The sequence below is a fragment of the Sphaerodactylus townsendi genome, linkage group LG08 (genome assembly GCF_021028975.2).
Source record: "Sphaerodactylus townsendi isolate TG3544 linkage group LG08, MPM_Stown_v2.3, whole genome shotgun sequence".
Classification (NCBI taxonomy): Eukaryota; Metazoa; Chordata; class Lepidosauria; order Squamata; family Sphaerodactylidae; genus Sphaerodactylus; species Sphaerodactylus townsendi.
The window spans coordinates 104,065,307-104,087,916 of record NC_059432.1 but is presented as its reverse complement, the minus strand read 5'-3'; the positions used below and the strand labels follow the sequence as shown (position 1 = coordinate 104,087,916).

General features: G+C 43.8%; 1 long non-coding RNA gene across 1 annotated transcript; it reads left to right on the top strand.

Annotated features, from left to right (window-relative positions):
- Positions 1-555: 555 nt before the first annotated feature.
- Positions 556-20,013, top strand: LOC125438389. The gene is made up of 4 exons (XR_007245344.1): positions 556-567; positions 10,793-10,803; positions 18,374-18,376; positions 19,903-20,013. It is a non-coding gene; the product is annotated as an uncharacterized LOC125438389 (long non-coding RNA).
- Positions 20,014-22,610: the final 2,597 nt, after the last annotated feature.

Here is a 22,610-nt window from a genome sequence, read left to right as displayed (position 1 = left end):
AAAACTGCCACCCCTACCTCCCCCAAAGGTGGCCAGAATGTACAGGACACCTCGAGGCCACCCCCATCCCAGTAGGGGGAATCAGCCAAATGCCCAGGTGAAGAGGCTGGTCTTCACCAGGCACTGAAACTCCAGAAGAGTAGGCATCTGGTGGGCCTCTAGTGGGAGGGCATTCCACAGTGCCGGGGCCACTGTTGAGAAGGCCCTCTTGGCTGCCCCCACCTGGAGGGAAAGCCTGGTGGGCCTACCTCTCCGACCTCAGTGTCCAGAAAAGAATATATGGGCAGATATGCTCTCTCAAGAGAGCAACAAACCTGAATAGATATATTTAATATGGGCAAATAGTGAAAAAACAGCCACTCATGGAGTAGACAAGGGATTCAGGATTTTCCTGGTGTCAGAGATCACATACACATCAGGTTTCCTCCAAAATTGTTCAGTCTCTGATTGCCTATGATTTGGTCTGGCTCTCAGGGATGTAAAGAAACAGATGCTCCACCGGAATGCAACCTCAGCATGTAAAATTTCTAGAAATTCTGAAGTCATGGGGGGGGGCAGAAATTTGTGGTGAGGGACTGAAATATATGCAATACGTGCTTTCCTGTCAAGCCTGAATTTATTCAACATAAATTGCATCATTTATCATCTCTCCTTATGTCCCTGCTTGACCGCTGTGCTCGGCGGAGGCAAATCTGATGGTGGTCCCCGGCCCCTCAATGATGTGATCAGCCTCCACCCGGGCTAGGGCTCTTACTGCCCAGGCCCCCTGCCTGATGGAACACTCTTCCTTCTGCCATCAGGGCCCTGCAGGACCTTGGACAGTTCCGCAGGGCATGTAAAACGGAGCTGTTCCACCTTGGTGTTCTGCCACCCCCTGCCATCCCCTGAATACCATCATAACTGGTTGCCATTACTATTGTGCCCAGTCCCCTCCCAGGGGAGGGGGTAGGAGGTCTTTTCTCTCAGTTGTCATCTGTTGGTTTTGTTGTGATGCTACGTTTAAATATGCTGGTTTTAATTATTAATTGCAACTATATGTTTTTAATGGTATTTTACCTTTGTACAGCGGCCACAGCCCTTCGGGGGTGGGCGGTATATTAAGCCCAATAAATAAATAAATATTTAGTCAAGGTATACATCTGTATTATTTGGCGAAGTTACTGAATTTAAAAGTATAAATGCCTGTTTCCATAAGAAATATTACAATTATATCCATACTTGAGAAGGAGTTGCAAAGTGCTGTGGACACTATGCTGCCATAGAACATTTGAAACACATGAAGGTTTAAGACAGAGAACAAATCCTGTAGTAAACAAAATACAGGGTATTACTCGGTCTTAAATACTGTCATCCAGTTATAATTGGTAAGACTACAAGTGTATATGGATATTGAAGTTGGTAAAGTGATGCACATAGGCGCAAAAAATCCAAACTTCACATACACGCTACAAGGGTCAGTGCTATCAGTCACAGACCAGGAAAAGGATTTGGGTGTCTTAGTTGATAGTTCCATGGGAATGTCAACTCAATGCATGGCAGCTGTGAAAAAGGCAAACTCTATGCTGGGGATAATTAGGAAAAGAGTTGATAATAAAACTGCAAGGATTGTCATGCTCTTATATAAAACCGTGGTGCGACCGCACTTGGAGTACTGTGTTCAGTTCTGGTCGCCACATCTCAAAAAGCATATCAAAGAGATAGAAAAAGTGCAGAGAAGGGCAACGAGGATGATTGAGGGACTGGAGCACCTTCCTTATGAGGAGAGGCTGTGGAGTTTGGAACTCTTTAGTTTGGAGAGGAGACGTCTGAGAGAGGATATGATTGAAGTCTATACAATTATGCATGGGGTAGAAAATGTTGACAGAGAGAAATTTTCTCTCTTTTTCACAATACTAGAACCAGGGGGCATCCATTGAAAATGCTGGGGGGAAGAATTGGGACTAATAAAAGGAAACACTTCTTCCCGCAACGTGTGATTGGTGTTTGGAATATGCTGCCACAGGAGGTGGTGATGGCCACTAACCTGGATAGCTTTAAAAGGGGGTTGGACAGATTTATGGAGGAGAAGTCGATCTATGGCTACCAATCTTGATCCTCTTGATCTGAGATTGCGAATGCCTTAGCAAACCAGGTGCTTGGGAGCAACAGCAGAAGGCCATTGCTTTCATAGTCTGCCTGTGAGCTCCCAAAGGCATCTGGTGGGTCACTGCAAGTAGCAGAGTGCTGGACTAGATGGACTCTGTTCTGATCCAGCAGGCTCTTTCTTATGTTCTTATGTTCTTATGAACTCTTAAAACACTGAAAAGATTATTAATGTATAATCATGTTATACAGTATAGTACATTGACTGTTGCCCAAGATAATTTACTGCTAAACAACAACAAAAATTCTTGAAAATGTTGTATGTAGTATACATAGGAATTTTCATTATCTAATGCCCCAGAAGGGCCGGGTGCACGATCTGGGGGTTCTTCTTGGTTAATCACTGTCCTTCACGGTTCAGGTGACACTCGTGGCCACGAAGACCTTCCAACAGCTCTGTCTGGTTCAACAGTTCTGCCCATTTTTGGACAAAGGGGAACTGGCTACAGCATTACATGCTCCTCTCAGTTGCACTACTGTAATGCGCTTTATGTGGGGCTGCCCTTGAAGACAGTCTGGAAGCTGGAGCTGGTACAGCATGGAGCAGCTAGGCTGTTAGTCAGTACATCTGGCCAGATGCACATCATACCAGTTCTTGAACTGGCTCACAATGTGCTCCTGTGCCCAATTCAAGGTGTTGATGTTGACATATAAAGCCCTAAATGGCTTGGGCCCTGCCTACCTGAAGGAGCGCCTGCACCTATATGTACCTGCCTGCATGTACTGAGATCACAGGGGAAGATACTCCTGGTGGTACCTCTTCCCCCACTGAGGTGAAGGGAGCAGGGACACGCAAGAGGGCTTGTCCCCTGGTTTTGGAATAGTGTTCGTGTAAAACTATAAAATAGTTAGAGTAAATAAATCACAGATGCTTCTGGTTTGCTTAAATAAAGTTTACTAAGAAAACAAAAGGGAAAGGTAAAACGGTAGCAAAATGATAAAACAGTCCTCTCTATGCTGAGCTACATTCTATTTCAACATTGTGAGAAGGTGCAACTCACACAAACTGGCTGAGAACAAAGAAAGTTTACAACTTCCTGCCAAAGTGCCCATGTGCTTTTAAACACATCAAGTATGGATTACTTCGGTGGGGTGCTGTGTGGTTTCCGGGTTGTATGGCCGTGTTCTAGCAGCATTATCTCCTGACGCTTCGCCTGCATCTGTGGCTGGAGATCCTCTGAAGATGCCAGCCACAGATGCAGGCAAAACGTCAGGAGAGAATGCTGCTAGAACACGGCCATACAGCCCCAGAAACCACACAGCATCCCAGTGATTCCGGCCGTGAAAGCCTTCGACAATATATGGATTACTTCATTAATGCAGATACAAAGTTACTCAACTGCACTATTGGCTAAAGGCAATCTAGCTAATGTTTACTAACAAACAGAATCATTAACCCTTTCATGACTGAAGACCTGACACTTCTTACTAGGGGTCTGCAACCTGCAGCTTTCCAGATGTTCATGGCCATGCTGGCAGGGGCTGATGGGATTTGTAGTACATGAACATCTGGACAGCCGCAGGTTGCAGACCCCAAACAGTCTCCCCTGGGAGATTCGGCAGATACCTACTCTTTATGCCTTTAAGTGCATGGCGAAGACCTTTACCTTCACCCAAGCATTTGGCCAGTCTCCCTGAAAGCCGTCTACAGCTGCTGATCTGTGGGGTGGGTGAAGGGGAGTGGGGATTGTGGTTGACGTTAGGTTGTTTTATTGTTTTGTTTTTAATTTTATAGTTTGTTTATCGTGTTTTTTTGTGATTTTATATTGTTTTTCATCTTGTATAAGCCACCTAGAGTCTTTGGCATGAGGTATAAATAAATAAATAAAACAAGACCACGAAGTCCACTTTGTAAAGTGGCCATATTTTCCAGGAATTCACTACCAGTGGTCGTAGTGATGGCCACAAGCACGGATGGCTTTATACTGCGGTTAGACATATTCATGAAGGAGAGGTCCATCAATGGCTGCTAGCCATGGTGAGTAAAAGGAACATCCATGGTGAGTAAAAGGAGCACCCTCCTTATGAGGAGAGGCTGCAGCGTTTGGGGCTCTTTAGTTTGGAGAGGAGACATCTGAGGGGGGATATGATTGAAGTCTATAAAATTATGCATGGGCTAGAAAATGTCGACAGAGAAAAAAAATTCTCTCTTTCTCACAATACTAGAACCAGGGGGCATACACTGAAAATGCTGGGGGGAAGAATTAGGACTAATAAAAGGAAACACTTCTTCACGCAACATGTGATTGGTGTTTGGAATATGCTGCCAAAGGAGGTGGTGATGGCCACTAACCTGGATAGTTTTATAAAGGGCTTGGACAGATTTATGGTGGAGAAGTCAATCTATGGCTACCAATCTTGATCCTCCTTGATCTCAGATTGCAAATGCCTTAGCAGACCAGGTGCTCAGGAGCAGCAGCAGGAGGAGGCCATTGCTTTCACATCCTGCACGTGAGCTCCCAAAGGCACCTGGTGGGCCACTGCGAGTAGCAGAGAGCTGGACTAGATGGACTCTGGTCTGATCCAGCAGGCAAGTTCTTATGTTCTTATGTTCTTATCCCTCGTCAGAGCCAGCAAACCTCTGAATACCAAGAAGTGGCATCAGCTGAAGAATCTGGCCCTCTATGTTGGCCCTCCAAAGTAACTGGTTGGTTTTTGTGTGAAACAAGATACTGGACTAGATGGACTGTGGATCAGATCCAGCAAGACTGTTCCTACATTCTTATACCATCTATCTATTTATTTTTACGTGGGGGGAGTACTCAAATGTATACATTTGAAATAGCCTTCACAGTCCAGAAAGAGTCCAGAAAGAGCCTTCACAGCATATTTGAATCAGTCTTCAGATTACTACTTTTCTAGAATTTTGTGCCGATAGAGACGTCTTCTGAGGCCCATTAGGCAAATGAATACTAAACACCTGGGCAAGGTTTTTATGGATTTCCCCCAGAACATTTTTCTTCACAAGTAAGAAATTAAAAATTTGTATTTTACACAATTAGACATCAACACCACCAACCTCAGACTGTCAAAGTTCAGAAACTAACCCACTCATGTACATTCGACTGAACCTGCTATTTTGCTAATTATCCTTTCCTCTTTCAAAATGATCTCTTTCACAGCTGGGAGAAATCTAACCCTCTCAGGACCCAATCAGATGTTCACATCAATTTGTCTAATTGATGCCAGGCTTAATATACCTCTTAATTATGACTGCAAACACTTTGTTAAGATAAATCAAACCTAATGCCTCACAAAATTCCTTCCCTAATCGCTTCAGAACAACATATTATTTTATCACTTATCGACCTTAAAAATGTGCTTTGGAACTTTTACACTGCCCTGGCTCACCGCTGCCCTTTGAGGTAGGCCATTCATACCTCAACTTCTTACCAACAAAGGTTGAGAGATGCTGACTTTAATCAAGGCAAGTAGATCTATCTCCCTGTGAACAATACTCCATGCACCTTTCCACAATCAGTTGGCAAATGAACTTAAAAGCTCCCCTCGCAAGATGCAATGTTCCACCCTCAGCCCTACATCAGGGGAGGGTTTGAAAACTCCCACATCAGGAAAGACATTGTATTTGTGCTAAGAAATTGTGAAGAATCTGTTGTACATGTACTGCGCCACTGCCCACTGTATAGTACTGTTAGGGCAAAACTATTACTTCCCTAACTTGTGGGCATGATTGCCTATCTGATCTGTATTTTTACTGAATCATGAAGATTTCTTTGTTGTGTTGTCACAATTCACTCCAAAAGCTTGTAATACCATTTTTACTACACCTTTTTTATCAGTGTGTTAGATTCTTTTAAATGTTCATCTTCACTTTGAACCTCTTAAAGGTTACGTGCGTGCGTGCGTGCGTGCGTGCGTGCGTGCGTGTGGGTGTGTGTGTTCGTTCGTAAAAGCTCTAAAAACGGAGATGTTTTGCCAGGCACATGGTTGAGGCAGCCACAGCTCACCATCTAGACTGGCCTCCCTCTTCCTTATCCCTTCTTTCCTTTTCCTTCTCCCTACCTTTCCATGTTTTCCCCTTCCCTCCCTTCTACATTAGAATAGAAAAAAACTTTAACATTATGGGGGGGTGAGGAGTTTTCTTTATATTGAAGAAGAAAAGTTATACCCCACTTTTCTCTCCTGTAAGGAGTCTCAAAGCAGCTTACAAACTCCTTTCCTTTCCTCTCCCCACAGTAGACACCTTGTGAGGTAGGTGGGGCTGAGAGAATTCTGAGAGAACTGTGACTAGCCTAAGGTAACCCAGCAGGAGGAGTGGAGAAGCAAACGTTTTTTTCTAATATCCAGTCAGAACGAAGGTTACGCTGGGGTCTGGTTCCAGTCTTGCCTTCATATCCAAACAAGGGGAAGTTGTTATGAATATGTTACATTAACATACTTAGCTTCCCAGATATGCAAAAATGGCAAAGTGGTATATTTAGGGTGATACATTACTTTGGAAAATCTAGCTAGACAGCTAAGCATCCTTGAGCTGTTGCTTCTCTTCTAATGGAAGATCTAGCTCCCACCTTGAATGTGCTGGGAGCCAAATTACCTGGACAGGAAAATGGGAATATAACTGGGAATACGATTGGTGAATTGATTTGTGGCAGGGAGAGAAGCCCCCAGTTGTAATTGGTCCCAAAAAAAGGAAGCTAGTCCTTTGCCACAATTCAAGAAGCTCAAGATGCAATGTTCCCCTTAGTCTAGTCTTTGTCAAGCCAGCCCAGTCTAGTCTTTGTCTGACCCTGGAAACTCAGGAGAATGAATCTCAGGCCAATTAGGGGTGGGGGACGCTTACCTCCTCTCTGCACCATTGCAGCATCAGACATGTGCCTGAAATACTCTTGCTTTCCACGGGGAAAGCCAAGAGCAAGAACTATAGGCACACAGCCACTGCCTTGTACATCGGTAAAGGAAGTTTGCCACGTGCCACTTCTGCTCCACATGCACGGCAACTTTGCTGCCCAGGGGTTCAGTTGCTAGCACACCGTGACAAGTATGGATTATGTTCACATTGAACATTCTCAGCATCTCTGCATAAATCTTCTGTTCAAAAACAGAAAAATCAGGGGAAATACACTGATTCAGGATTATGGAACAGAGTTCCAATTTTGGGACATCATATAATTCAGCTGGTATCAGAGAAAAAATGGTTATTAAGATGATCTCCACTTCGTATATTGTGCAATTTGTTTACCAATAATTTTACCAGGTGCATGGCAACAGTTGTTTGATCAATAACACAAAAGATGTTCTTTTTAAAAAAACAACAACCTGAAATAACATTACAGAGTCGGCTGTGTTTCTATATTATAGATCACTGCATCCCAGGGCATTTATCCAGAAGACAGCCTGATCATAGGCTGACAAACTCCAGCTAATTAAGTAGTCATCGTTGATCAATCTGCCAGAAGTCAATATTCTCAACTATGCTTAAGTATGCAATGTAATCAGTGCAACTACCAAAAGAGCTTAATACAATGGAGAAATAAAAGACATGCTGAGAAATAAAGAATATTAAACACATCAGGGGAGGAAAAAGAGTCTATGCAGAAGGCAAAGTTTGATATAAAGGAAATACAACGTGGAAACAGTATGAATGTTTTTCAAAGTAATTCAAGTCAGCCGTGAAGAAATGTATTTTTCTGGTCTAAATTTCCATAGTCTTGGTTTATTTAAAATCTAATCTTCGACACTATGGTTTCCAATACTTTCTTCTCTAGGTCTTGTTGGATCCAATCTAAGGACATCTCCGCTGATACAACTTTTCATTTAATTCATGAGTCCATAACAAACAACTACCGGGTTTTTTTAAAAGAAAAAAAGACAAGCAAGAGACATAACATATCAGTAAAAACTAAAAAAGCAAAAGAAAACCAGAAGTGGCAAAGTCCTCAATTCAGAGATGCTCAAAGGCAAGGCACTAGTTCACCTAATACAGTGGTTCTCAATACTAATACAGTGGTTCTCAACCTTCCTAATGCCGCAACTCTTTAATACAGATCCTCATGTTGTGGTGACCCCCAACCATAACATTATTTGTGTCTCGGTTCCTAAGACCACTGGAAATATGTGTTTTCTGATGGTCTTAGGCGACCCCTGTGAAAGGGTCACTCAACCCTCAAAGGGGTCGCGACCCACAAGTTGAGAACCGCTGACCTAATAGCTCGTATGCAGGAACCACAAAGGCTTGGATGTAGATATGCATTCGCACAAGGAGCCAGATCAGGTTGCTGCACCCTTCCAGCCAAGATTACACTGCATAAGCAGTGCTGGCCTGTAGATTGTTACGTGTCTTTATGATCCTGCCGATCTGCCAAGTGATCAGTACATGTCATTTATCCACAGATAAGCAGCATCCAGCAATGGCTAACATGTGCTGATGGCAGGCAGCCCCATCCACGAGTCCAGGCAATCAACTGGCCGTGGAGCCACAGCCATTCCGCCCCGCCACACCCAAAGGGAGTGGGGAGGTTTCAAAAGTGTGAAAGCCTCCCAACCACCAAGAAGCCCCCACTGGGCTTAATACACTTGAGCCACCCAAAAGAGTGGCTCAAGTCTCAACTTGCGTAATGCACTGAGTGACCAGGAAGGAGCCAACTAACATGGGCTCCTCCCCGGCCCCACTACAGCAGGATCAGGGGCACTGGAACACTGGCACCATATCTAGCACAGTATTCCAGCGTTGGGGAGGGCCAGGGTGGCTACATGCCGAGTAATCCTACAGAGGAGCGCCTACTGGAAATCCCTGGCCCAATAAAGATCCAACTGGCCTCAACAAGGGCCAGGGCTTTTACTGCCCTGGCCCCTACCTGATGGAACAGGCTCCCGAAGGAGACCAGGGCCCTGCGGAACCTACAGAATTTCCGCAGGACCTGCAAAACGGACCTGTTCCACCAGGCTTTGGGCCAGCTGGGGTGACCATCAGACCCTCATACCACCTTGGTCTCCCGTGGGTGGAAATGGGGTTGGGATAAGTCGCCATCTGTGAATTTAAAATTATTAAGTTGTTTTATTGTTCTTGTTTATATTTGATATTGATGTACACCACCCTGAGCCCTTCGGGGGAGGGCGGCCTAGAAATTGAATAGACCGACCGACCGACAGACAGACAGACAGACAGACAGACAGACAGGCAGGCAGGCAGGCAGGCAGGCAGGCAGGCAGGCAGGCAGGCAGGCAGGCAGGCAGGCAGACTAATAATCACCCCTCTGATGGGGCAAGTGTCTCGGGGATAGCAAATCTTCTGGAGCAGATGCACGCCGCTCCCATGGATTTGGCACCCCCTGTGGACTCTGAGAGCCTTTTCATCATGAGCAACAGAAGTCAAAATTAATCTTCGCACATGGAACAGTTTCATGCATATAATTCCCCTATTATGTACATCATTGAACTGGGGAAAAAGTCAACCTTGGACTCTGCCAATCCTTCCTCCCTCAATCCTCATCCTCCCTCATCCAGCCCTTGAGAGGGACAATCCCCCAGGCCAATGGATACTTGCCTTGGAGTGGTGAGCTCACCAGCCCTTCCCCCTGGACTTCTTTAAATAGCTGGCTCCCTGACCCAACCTCCTCTGAGAAAATCAGCACTGCCTGTTCTCTCTGCCTCTTTCTCACAGCTGCCCGGCGTCTCAGAGCCAGGGTCATCTCTGGTAAGAACTTGGGTGGGCTGGCGTCTACTGCTGAGCATGCCACTGCAGGCCAGTTGGGCTCCTTCAAGCTGGCTGACTCCTAAGTAGACTTTGGCAAAGCCATGCCCTGCGGCAACCTGATAGGCAACTATCCCAGTTTGCTGGCACTGTGTACTTGTGGTGGGGTTTGTAGTCCTCTGGGTCAATGTGGAAATGGAGGTGTCAATCTCAGACAAGATCTTTTTAAAAATATTAAAAGTTTGATAGGTAGGTAGTTTGTACTTTAATATGAATCTCGAATTTCAAGGAGGAGATAATCTAAGGAAAAGGTACCTCAAAACACGGGCCCCTTCTGCACACGCAAAATAATTTTCAAACCACTTTCAGAACTGTTTGCAAGTAGATTTTGCTATTCCGCACAGCTTCAAAGAGCACTGAAAGCAGTATGAAAGTGCACTATTCTGCATGTGCAGAATGAACCACAGAGAGCATTTCCCTCACCAGTGAGTAGCTAGAGCTACCCAAGCTGATTTGGGATTAGGGGAACAACTGTAAACTTTGAAGCCCATCCCATTTTATTCATGTTATTTATGGGCCTCACTCCCAGGAGATCGTTCTTCAGATTGCAGCCTACGGCTCCTGAACAGGTCTCAGACCTGATCCTTCATTTTAAAGAAATTACTAATTTCTGCCGACCAGTATAAAAAGCAGAGTAACCAAGTCTGCAAACCAAGGTTCTATTAGGGCCCTGATGCTAAAAGTGACAGCATTGTTTTCAATTTATTTAACTTATTTATTAACTTATTTAAACACAAAATCAAGGCCTATGTGACCAGTGGTGGGATTCAAATCATTTAACAACCGGTTCTGCCGAAGTGGTGCAAACTGGCTGAATCCCACCATTGCCTATGTCAGTAGGCCATCTAGCTACAAACTCTGCCTTTTGGCTGCCTTGGGTACATCCTTTCCTATGCGGGCGCTAGCATGAAACTGCAAGAAAATTATATTCATAGGGAGACAATTCCCATGTGTATCATTTTAAATTTTTGCAGCTCAAGATTAAAACTATTTCCTTTTCCAAAAGCAACATTTCCAGAATTATTCATCTTTTTTTAATTTGTGCTGGTGTTTCTGTCTCGTAGCTGATTAAAGAGCCAAGTTCTTCCTTTAACACACTTTGACGTATCTTCCCATTGCCAGATATAGCAGTATCTATTATAGACGCGGTTAATAAGGTAAGCTTCTCTCAGAGTGATTTCACCCTTTAAAATGGGAGCTTTTTAATAATGATGGATTTTTTTGAAAAAAACTGGAATTAATGTGCGCTGCATATAATGTGTTGTAAAACAGGCAGTGCATCATTATCACCTCCCACTCAGAGCCATTTTAACTATAATCTCAGTATTTGGGTAGCTCAGCTAATTAACAACCTGGTATTACTGTAAAGATGAGATTGTCATGTTATTTGAAGTGCTTTCTTCACATCCTCTTTGAGTGCTAGCTACTAAATTTGTTAACAGTTGGCACTATTTTGAGGGGAGCAAATTATATAATTTTCATGAGACTGGAAAATGAAAAGAAATATCTAATTTGATTAAAAATACTAAAATTTACATTTTAATAAAGTTTCTGATTTTTAACACCTCTTTGCAGTTCCTGTTTGCATTCATTAACCCGGGAGTATCTGTGCTATGTGGCACATGACTGCAATTTTTAATGACGCTAATCATAAATGCAGAGTCTGATGCCATTTGACTAACATTCAAAGCATTATTTAGAAGGCATTCTGGCAGTGCTGACGTCTCTTTCTATCTTTCCCATACCTGCTTTATCGAAGTTCAACATTTAACACTAAGGATGCTACAAACGTTCACATGAGACTACATGCCAGGAGGCAGGCAAACTAGACCGCTATCGTTAACTCCAGCACTGTTGTAGTGCCTACTGGTAAAAGGAAATTGGGAACATACTGAGATTGAATGAATGAGCGAACGAACGAACGAACGAACGAACGAACGAACGAACGAACGAACGAACGAACGAACGAACGAACGAACGAACGAACGAATGTTTATTAAATGGTGTTCTAGGGAAGCCAGAACATCTACAATTTGTGATATAACTTTTTAGAACACTTTAACTTTCTTTGGTTCCCCCGTTTTCTTCCTCCGCTTCCTAAGGCAAAAAACAAACAAACAACCCTTTATACAATGGACATAGGGTATGAAAGACGGCATTCATGTGCTTAAAAAAAACTGGTTTAACAGATTTCTCTCTCCTCTCCCCACAGAACTGTTCTATTAGGTGGACCGGAGATCACTAGGGAAAAAAATAGCTTACACACCAGCAGAACTATAATTTCCAGGACTTTTTGAGAAAGTTGTAACAGTTAAATTGGTATAAAGCTAATATATAGACAGTCAGTGCTAGTAATGCGCTAGACTATGACCACTCTCTACTCTGACATAAAGCTCATAGGGTCACACTCAACCAGTCACCCAGAGGTTTATTGTGAGGATAAAATTGAGAGGCAGGAGATCATTACTGCCCTCTTGACGTCCTTGGAGGAAGGGTGGAATAAACTCTCATAAATGCTCATAATGTAGATATTATTACGAAGTCCTTCAAGCTGCTGCTCCCTCGGGGCTGCCCTTCACCCTGCCTTTTCATCTCTCCCCATATCACTGCTAACCTAGCCATTTCAGCTGATGATTATAATCATCCATAATGGTAACCAAATACTCATAAATTATTTTAAAGCCTTGCTACTTTCCCGAGCCCTGGGCTGAGGCAGGCTAGAAATTTAAATAAATGCTTGTGTTTCTTCCCCTGTTAGTACAATAACCGTATGGTACAGTAAATAAATATTCATTAATTCATGCAGCAGACAGCATGCATGGCCAATTTTCAACAGTTAAAAAGAATGGGAACTTATCCTGACAGTGTGGCTCAAAAGGGTGGCTGCCAAACTCCAAACAGAAAGACATTATGGTCGATCGGTTGACTGATGAATCACATCCTAATGCTTGTCAGAATTTGTGTTGTGCGGTTCAAACATTTGGTTCAACATCAGTCTAATCATGCTTTTAGGTGAACAGCTTCTGCAATAATGTCTCATTACAGTTTTTCCACAGATCATATCTTAATTTTATTTATTATTTTCTATGGACTGACAGCGTCCTGCCCCTTACCTTTTCCTTTGGCTCCCCTGCCCCATAGCACCCAACCTCCAAAGCCCTCTTTCGTGATCCCTTCTTTGCCAACATCATACAAAACGTTCTGCTCTAAGCCTGTGAGTTCTTTCTCAGCCCCACATTTCTTAGTCCTGCTATATAGCAGCAAGAGACACTTTGGCAGCTGCTATGGGTGTCCTGTTTTCACTCTTTGAGGTCTGACTTTCCCCAGGATACTTAGCATAGAAAACAGGAAGCGACTGGCAACTGAGTGAACCTCAGAGCTAATATTCTTTATCCCCACCCTCCTTTAAATGCCTGGGAGTAGGCTATAAGTTCAGATCTGGGTAAAATGGAGTCAAAAATTCCTGAATTTCCATCCTGGTGTGGAGGGGGGCTTTTTGTGGGGGTGGGGTCAGGAGTCCAAATAAAACTGGTTCCATTACACCCCAGAGGACATCTTTCTGGAGCTCTTGAGGGGCTGTTTTTAAAGGTAGAGACATCAAAGTTTCAACATAGCTTCTGGTGTATCGTGAAAGATACAATTTTAAAAGCCTCCTCCATTATCTTCATTACCATGTTTTTCCACTATCTTCATCTTAGACTCATTTCTGGGCTTGAGCCATTTAAAGATGGCCTCCTTAAATTCTAATACCATGGCTCAGGGGTGGGTCATCAGAGGTGTGTTTCTGTGAGCACAAAAGCCCACTCCTCATGGGCCAATAAACACGAGTTTAGAATGGGAAAAAACCCAATTTGGGGGGAAGGGGGACTTTGCGCAGATCCCACCCCTAAAATGAGTCTGCCCCATGTTACTTTCCCCCAAACTGGTTTTTTTGACAATCACGTTATTTGCGAGTCTTTTGAAAAATCGCGGGTTGCAGCTGCTTACAAGCAAATGGCCGTGCAGAAAGCACTTTATTCACCTCTGTTTTCCTTGTTTAAAAAATTTGCGGCTTACATCTGCATAGTTACGCAGGTGCAAATGGTCGTATCGTAAGACATCAGCACGGCCACGAGGGTTCATTTGTGCATGCCTGCATAGCTACACATCAGTGGGAAGTAAATTTTAAAAAGAGACCCGTCTCCATGCAAAGGCGCAACAGCACCCTGCATTGTTTCCGTGGACTCCAATCACAGCCTGCAAGGATGCATGTGAATTCAAAAATAAGAAAACGGGTTACTGTATCCCAACTGCACCAGGAGCCATATTATAGCCATATGTGGACGGAATGTATAGAAGTGAAAAAAAATTGGACAACCATAATGTTACATATCGAGAAACTGGTGAAGATTAATATTGGGATAAATAATGATTTAATGTTCATGGGTGTAATGGAGAAAAGAAGGGTAGATAAAAAATATAGCTATATGTATAAAATAATGATCAAAGCAGCACATGCAACAATAGCTTTAGGCTGGAAAGAAAAGAAAAAACGGACAATGTATTGTCGAAGGCTTTCACGGTCGGAATCACTGGGGTGCTGTGAGGTTTCCGGGGCTGTATGCAGGGGCGTACCTAGGCACACTGGCGCCCGGGGACAAAACCTGAGTTTGGCGCCCCCCCGCCCAGCGTATGGGCGGCCACCCTCCCCCACCATGACCAAACAATGATTTTTTGTACCAGCTCACAAAACACCTCCCACTCCCATCAAAACATACATGGCTCTCTCCCCACCAACTCTTTTCCTAATTTCCTAATCACAACAATCCTATGAGGTAGGTTGTTAGCCTGAGAAACAACTCCAAGCCAGTGCAAGTGGGTATTAAGCATGTAAATCTCTCACAAATCACCCCCAGTAAAACATTTACCAAACAAATGTCAGCATCATCTCTCACAAAACACCTCCAGTGGAATCCACCCCCAAACAGAATCACTTTCAATGGTGTTTAAACTAGGTCAAATTCTTCTTTTAAATCTACCTTAAAGGAAGAATCTGGGGTCCCCAGTTAAAACAAAATTGAAAGTGATGCTGTTTGGGGGTGGATTCTCCCCCACCCTGAAACAGCATCACTTTTGAGGGTTGGAGATTCAGATGAAACAAATAGCAGATTTGGCTGGAATCTGGGCAAATTTGGGCACATTCGGACAAAAATTGTCCGGTTATGTCCTGCCCAAATATGAACAAATGCGAATGCAAGGTATTTGGGGTTTTGGGGGGTATTTTTGGGGGGTTTTCGGCCTGCAGGGAGCGCATTTTTAAAGCTAGCGGCACCATGATTTCAGGGCATCATCCAGAGACTGTCCTGATGATACCACCCAAATTTGGTGATGTTTGGTTCAGGGGCAGCAAAGTTATGGACGCCCAAATGGAATGCCCCCATCCCCATTGTTTTCAATGGGAGCTAACCTGAGATGGGGCTACCCATTTGGGGGACCATAACTTTGGTCCCCCTGAACATAACTTCACCAATCTTGGGTGGCATCATAAAAATAGTTAACAGATGACACCCTGAAATTTTGGTGTCACTAGCTTTAAAAATACACCCCTTCCAGGCACCCCAAAAAATTTGGCCAAGATTCTTTGTTTTGCAGTGACTTTGCTCCATTGTAGCTAATGAGGAATTTCTGGGGCAGGCTGCACATTTTTGAAGATAGAGGTGCCAGACTTTCAAGGTGGCTCCAAGAGGCCTTGAGTAATAGCATCCAAGCTTGGTGAGCTTTTCTTCTGGAGTGGGGGGGTTTGAGAGAGTTCTGAGAGAACTCAGCCCACAGGCTTTCATATGCAGGAGCGGGGAAACAAAATAAGCCTTTTGGGGGCCCATAAAATTGAACCCCCAGAAGCAAAGGTTTCCAAACCTGGATGCTATTACCAGGAGGCCCTCCTGGAGCCACCCTGAAAGTCTGGTGCCTCTATCTTCAAAAATGTGCAGCCTGCCTACACACTCAGAAATTCCCCATTGGCTACAATGGAGCAAAGTCACTGCAAAACAAAGAATCTTGGGCAAATTTATTGGGGTGCCTGGAAGGGGTGTATTTTTAAAGCTAGTGACACCAAATGTTCACATTTCTGAAGGCACAGTCTCAAAACTTTCAGGGTATCATCTGTTAACTATTCTTATGATGCCACCCAAGTTTGGTGAAGTTATGTTCAGGGGGACCAAAGTTATGGTCCCTCAAATGGGTAGCCCCCATCTCAGGTTAGCTCCCATTGAAAACAATGGGGATAGGGGCACCCCCTTTGGGGGTCCATAACTTTGCTACCCCTGGACCAAACATCACCAAATTTGGGTGGTATCATCAGGGCAGTCTCTGGATGGTACCCTGAACTTTGGTGCCGCTAGCCTTAAAAATGCGCCCCCTGCAGGCCGGAACGTGAAAAAACACTTAAAACATTAAAAAACACACAAACGACCCTGAAATGTTGGCGCCCCCCCATGTGACCAAATGGGGGGCGCCCGGGGACAAAGGGTACCCCCTGTCCCTAGGCAGGAACGCCACTGGCTGTATGGCCGTGTTCTAGCAGCATTCTCTCCTGACGTTTCGCCTGCATCTGTGGCTGGCATCTTCAGAGGATCTGATAGTAGGAAAGGAAAGCAAGTGGAGTATATATACCTGTGAGTAACAATTAAGATAGCAAGGTCAATAGGTGAGGGCATCTGAATAGAAGTAGCCTGGCAAGTGAGTAACACTTGCTATCTTAATTGTTATTCACATGTATATATACTCCACTTGCTTTCCTTTCCTACTATCAGATCCTCTGAAGATGCCAGCCACAGATGCAGGCGAAACATCAGGAGAGAATGCTGCTAGAACATGGCCATACAACCCGGAAACCACACAGCACTCCAAAAAATGGACAATCCAGAAATGGTTGGAATATATCTGGGAACAAGTGACACTGGACATTTTCAAAATAATAACAAAAAATAAACTGTGGCAAGATAAACAGAGCGAAATTTTGAAGATATGGACAATATATGCGGACTGGATGAAAGAAGCTGGAGTCAATGAGGAGATATGGGAGAAGAGATTACAAAGAATGAACTTACTGCTGTTTGTTTGATAAAACTATGAAGAAAATTCAGGGGGGAAGGGAAAAAGGGGAAAATGTATTGTTTGAAAACCAATGAAGAAGAATATTAACATAAAATGGAATATTCAAATGATACAATAAAAATTATTTAAAAAACTGTATCCCAACTGCAGCCCTCTATACATTTGCTGTGCGGAAAGGGCCAAAATTTCAGATAATGGATGCTGGGATAATGAATATTCTATTGTATTTATTTTTACAAAGTCTCTCCTTTTGTTGACTAATACACAGAAAATATTCAGAGAGGGAAAGGCTAAGATTATTACCTGCATTATTCGTTGGGAAGATAAATCAAAGTAGTCCATCCACTAACATAAAACCCAATTTTAAATATTTGCAAATATCAGTGTTTGTTTTCATTCTATTGATTTGAAGTGTGAGAAATAAAACCTTTGCATATTGGGTGATAACAGAGATAGTTTTCTCAACACGTCCTTTTCTGTGAAATACATTATGCTCCTAAAATCATCTCAATGGAAAAGAATTCATGAATTGGTGTCTGATTAGTATTTTCTATTTGAGCCCTTTATAAAGATAATGGGATTTTCACATTTTCTGCTTAAGTAAGGTAGAAAAGAAACCAGATTCTATGAAATGAGATGTACAGTCCAATCCTGATCACAAGTATTGACCTACAAAACCCAAGGTATTAAACACTAAATAGACACACAGTAGCTCAATGTTCTGATTTGTCAAAGATGGAAGTACAAAGATAGTGACCAGATTTGTTTTTTAAAAAGTATCAGTTGGGTACTTTGGTCAGAAGGAAACTGGGTAAAAAAATTTCTCCATCTCTGGCAGTCTACCAAAAAGAAAAGCATGCCAGCTAAGTGTCTCATTTGATAAAGTCTTGTAATCAGCAACTTCATTGGAGCCCAACCTTTGCTGTGCTTAGTGGCGCATAGGATCTGGTAAAAGTTAATGTCCTGGAGCAAAGTTACAGCAGCATATCCTGATATGCTATGCCAGCGCCCAAGAGAAGTCCCTGCATATTGTCAATGTATTACACAAAGTCATTACTGGGAGCAAAGAATTCCTGGAGGTCTCACTGTGGATATAGCAGTTAGCAGCTGAAAGCCAATCTTGATGCCTAAAGAAAAACAGGCAGAGCCGAAAAAACAGTTCCCTTCCCTCAGAGCTAAGCAACAAACCTCTGCAATGGTGACAGCACATTTTTAGTCCTACTAAACTTATCAGCAGTGGCATAACTAGGCAAACTGGAGCCCTGGGCAAAACCTGAGTTTGATGCCCCCCCCAGACGCGTGCCCAATGCAACGCACACACACCCCTTGTAGCTACGCCCAGTGGTGTATCTAGGCAAACTGGAGTTTGGCGCCCCCCATGGGCAGCCGCCCTCCCCCACCGTGACCAAGCAATGATTTTTACAGCAGGTTGTTTCAAAGTCACCATCACATTATAGAACATGCCCCAACTCACAAATCTGAACCCAGCAATGGGCCATGCCACACAGCAGAAATAATTTTTTGAAAACATTTTCAAAATGCTTTCAAAATGTTTTATTACTGCTATGAAAACATTTTATGGTGTTGTATCCAGTCCCCCCAATTGGGGGAAACAGCATCACTTTCAGTGTTTCAAAGGAGAATCTGGGCTCCCTAGTTTAAATAAGTGATGCTGGAATCCACCCGCAAACAGCATCATTTTCAATGGTGTTTAAACTAGGGAGCCCAGATTCTCCTTTTAAATCTACCTTAATCTGGGGTTCCCAGTTTAAACAACATTGGAAGTGATGCTATTTTGAGGTTGATTCTCCCCCACCCTGAAACAGCATCACTTGCAATGTTTAAACTGGGGACCTCAGATTCTCCCTTTAAATCCATGTCAAAGGCGGGGGGATTTAAAAGGAAAATCTGGGGAAATTTGGGAGGTGCCTGCTGGCAGGGGTGCAATTGTTAAGCTAGCAGAACCAAACTTTCAGGGTATCTTTAGGAGACTCCCCTAATGATACCACCCAGGTTTAGTGAAGTTTGGTTCAGGGGGTCCAAAGTTATGGACCCTCAAAGGTATAGCCCCCATCTTCTGTTAGCTCCCATTGGAAACAATGGATGATGGGGCACCCCCTTTGGGAGTCCATAGTTTTGGACCCCCTGGACCAAACTTCACAAAACCTGGGTGGTATCAGTAAAAGATTCTCCTGATGATACCTCCCAGGTTTGGTGAAGTTTGGTTCAGGGGGTCCAAAGTTATCGACCCTCAAAGGTGTAGTCCCCATATCCTATTAGCTCCCATTGGAAACAATGGGGGATGGGGCACCCCCTTTGGGATTCCATAACTTTGGACTCCCTGAACCAAACCTCGCCAAACCTGGGTGATAGCATCAGGAGAGTCTCCCTAAACCTCCCTAAAATTTTGGTGCTGCTAGCCTAAAAACTGCGCCCTCTGCAGGCCATAAATGGAAAAACACTGAAAATACAAAAAATCCCACAAACAAACCTGCGCCTCCCACAGGGCTGCGCCCAGGGCAACTGCCCACTTTGCCCAATGGGAGGAACGCCTCTGCTTATCAGAGTAGGGTTTTATGGTGAAATTGTCTACATCATTGCACTAAAGCAAAGTAGAACCTAAATCTACTGTACATCAAGGGAATCACTGACGGAATGGGGAAACATAACCTTCAAACAATCTTCATACCCACCAGAAAAATACAACAAATGCTTCAGTCAGCAAAGGGGATGAGAGACCCACTTACCTCCACAGGAGTGTATCCCATCCCATGAAGCTGTGGACCTGTATACATAGGGACTACAAAATGCAACATTCTGACAAGAATAAAAGAATATGAAAGGCACTGCAGACTAAACCAACCTGAGAAATCAGCAGTTGCTGAACATGCTCTAAACCAAGCTGGACAGAGGATCTTATTTGAAGACACAAACATTCTCAACAATTCTGTTAGCTACTGTGTCAGACTACGCAGGGAAGCCACTGAAATTCACAAACACTGGGACAGTTTCAATGAAAAGGAAGAGAGTCTGAAAATCAACAAAACCTGGCTACCAGGACTAAAAACACCAAAACCAAAAACCAGGGGACTCAGGATCAGTCAAGCAAAAAGAGAGGAAGGGCAACACCAGAGGAGAAGAAAGCGTGGTATGCATTTATTGACATATATAGATTGTATTTATTTAAATATTTATAGCAAACCGTTTTATTGGGGGGGGACCTCTAAAGCAGTTAACAAAGATTCATGCCCACATGTATATAAACTACAACGACATTAAAACAAACCATATAAAAAGAACAACACAAAACAAGTTGCAAGGCTAATCTGAGAAGAAAAATAACAGCAGCAACAAGTCTACTATACATTAGAACATACAAAGCAACTCAAAAAACTCTCTGAAATGGAACTCCCTCGGATTGGCCACATGCACTAATGGAAAAGAACTTCCTAGGCAAGGAAGATTCACAATTTTGGTGTTGCTGCCTTGTCTCAAGTTCTTCAGAACAGCAGGGGCACACTAACCATGACACTTTTTCTAAGCTCATAGGCAGAGCGAGGGGAAACTCCGCCCAGAGCATGTGTATGTCTTGCGCCCCCGCTGCGGTGCCAGCCACCCCCACCCCGGAATGCCCCCGCCATGCCCCTGCCACAGCTCCGCCCACGGCGTCGCACCCCACCCCATTGGCTCTACACCTCTGCCTAAACTCCTTTCCTCCTCAGGTAGAATAGTATAAAATAATCTAATAAAACAGCCAGAAGTGCTTGTTGGAAGCTACTTACCTTTGTCATGAGGTGTAAAAGAATTGGTTGTGAAGAAGGAAAAACACTCTCCATCTGCAAACCTCAGAAATAATATTTTTGGTACTTACCCTAGTTGTTTCTAAGATTGTGTGTTGATATCAATGGCTACAACTAAGCCCTGAGAATATGAAAGAACCAAACTCCTATTCAACAGGAGAAGCAACTATCCTTTCACACTTTCTATCCTTTCCAAATAGGACAAAAAGGTTATATTAAAATAGCTGGTGCCAGTACCATGCAGAGGTATGCAGATGTAACTGGGATGAAACATTTGCTTGACACACTAGTAATGACATTCAGTATGAATAAGTACACAGGAAGAGCCCTGCTGGATCAGACCAATTCGGCATACTATGTCACATAGCATAGTATGGTACCCTAGAGCTGTGGTGGCGAACCTATGGCACTCCAGATGTTCATGGACTACAATTCCCATCAGCCCCTGCCAGCATGAACATCTGGAGTGCCATAGGTTCGTCACCACTGCCCTAGAGGGCCAGAAATAGGACATAGACACTAATGTCCTTCCCTGAGGCTGCCTCCTCACGCTGGTATTCAGAGGTTTGCTAAACACAAAAGTTCCTTTTCCTCACTATGGATAATAGCCATTGAGGAGCCTCTCCTTCATGAATATGTCTAACCCTTTTTAAAACCATCTGTGCCTGTGGCCTTCACTATTTCCACTGGTCATGAATTCTACATTTTTAATCATTCATTGAGGAAGAGAAGAACTTCCAGTAATCTGTCCTGAGCCCATTGTCTATCAATAACCCCAACTTCTGGTATTATGGAGAGGGAGGAAAGGCTCTCTCTATCTACTTTCTCCACCTCATGCATAATTTTATAAACCTCTATTATATCTCCCCTCGATCACCTTTGTTCTGCATTGAAAACTCCCAGACTCCTTAGCTGTTCCTCACAGGAAGGATGCTCCAGCCCTTTAATCATCTTGGATGTCCTCTTCCCTGTGAGAAAGAGGCTATAAACACAGTGTCAGTCTCAGGGGAATCTGTATTAATTACACATTCAAACCTACTTTCCTGCAGCTTCTAATTTCAGTTCTTAATACAACCGCAAGATAGACATGGCCTGACTAGAAACATGGGAGAACCGAAACATTTTCCAGTGCAAAGTAAGCAGAATAATATTCTTCTAAAACCCACTAATTTCAACTCTGCATAGGATTTCACTGGCACTTAAATCAACATAGCTATAGTAAGATCCAGTGCTTGCAAAGTTATGCTAGCTGCATGCCTTTTTAAAAGGCTTATGGCCAAAAAACATTTCTATGATTGTAAACTTCCCTCCTGCAGGTATGCCTTGTCCTCCTTGACACCATATGGAAATGCTCTTCTCTAGTTTTACTAGGTACTAGTGGGCCCGGCCATGCGTTGCTGTGGCTGAGTCTGGTGAAGTGGAAAAGAAAGAAAAGGGGAAGGGAACAGTTAGAACATGTGTCATTGCACAATGATTGAAAGGGAGGGGAGGGGCAAGGGAGGGGAGGGGCAAGGGGCCCCTCGCTCGCCTCCCTCTCTCCCGTTCCCTTGCATGGCAACCCTGCAGGTTCCTCCCTAACGTTCCCCTTCCTCTGCTAGGGTGGGTGGGCCATGTCCAGGTGGGCTGATCCTGTCCCTTTCACTCCCTTCCCTTGCAGGCGAATTATCTAGCGTAAAACACACTGGGAGGCATGAGCTACGTTGTGTTCAAATTTCAGAGCGTTTGGTCCAGCAAACCCCTGGACCCTCCCTCACCTTCCCCTTCCTCCACTAGGACTTGGGGAATGGAGAAAAAAAAATTTAAGCTGAGGTTTTTAAATGTGTTGGTGTCTGTCCCTAATATCAAATTTGGAATGTGGTCTG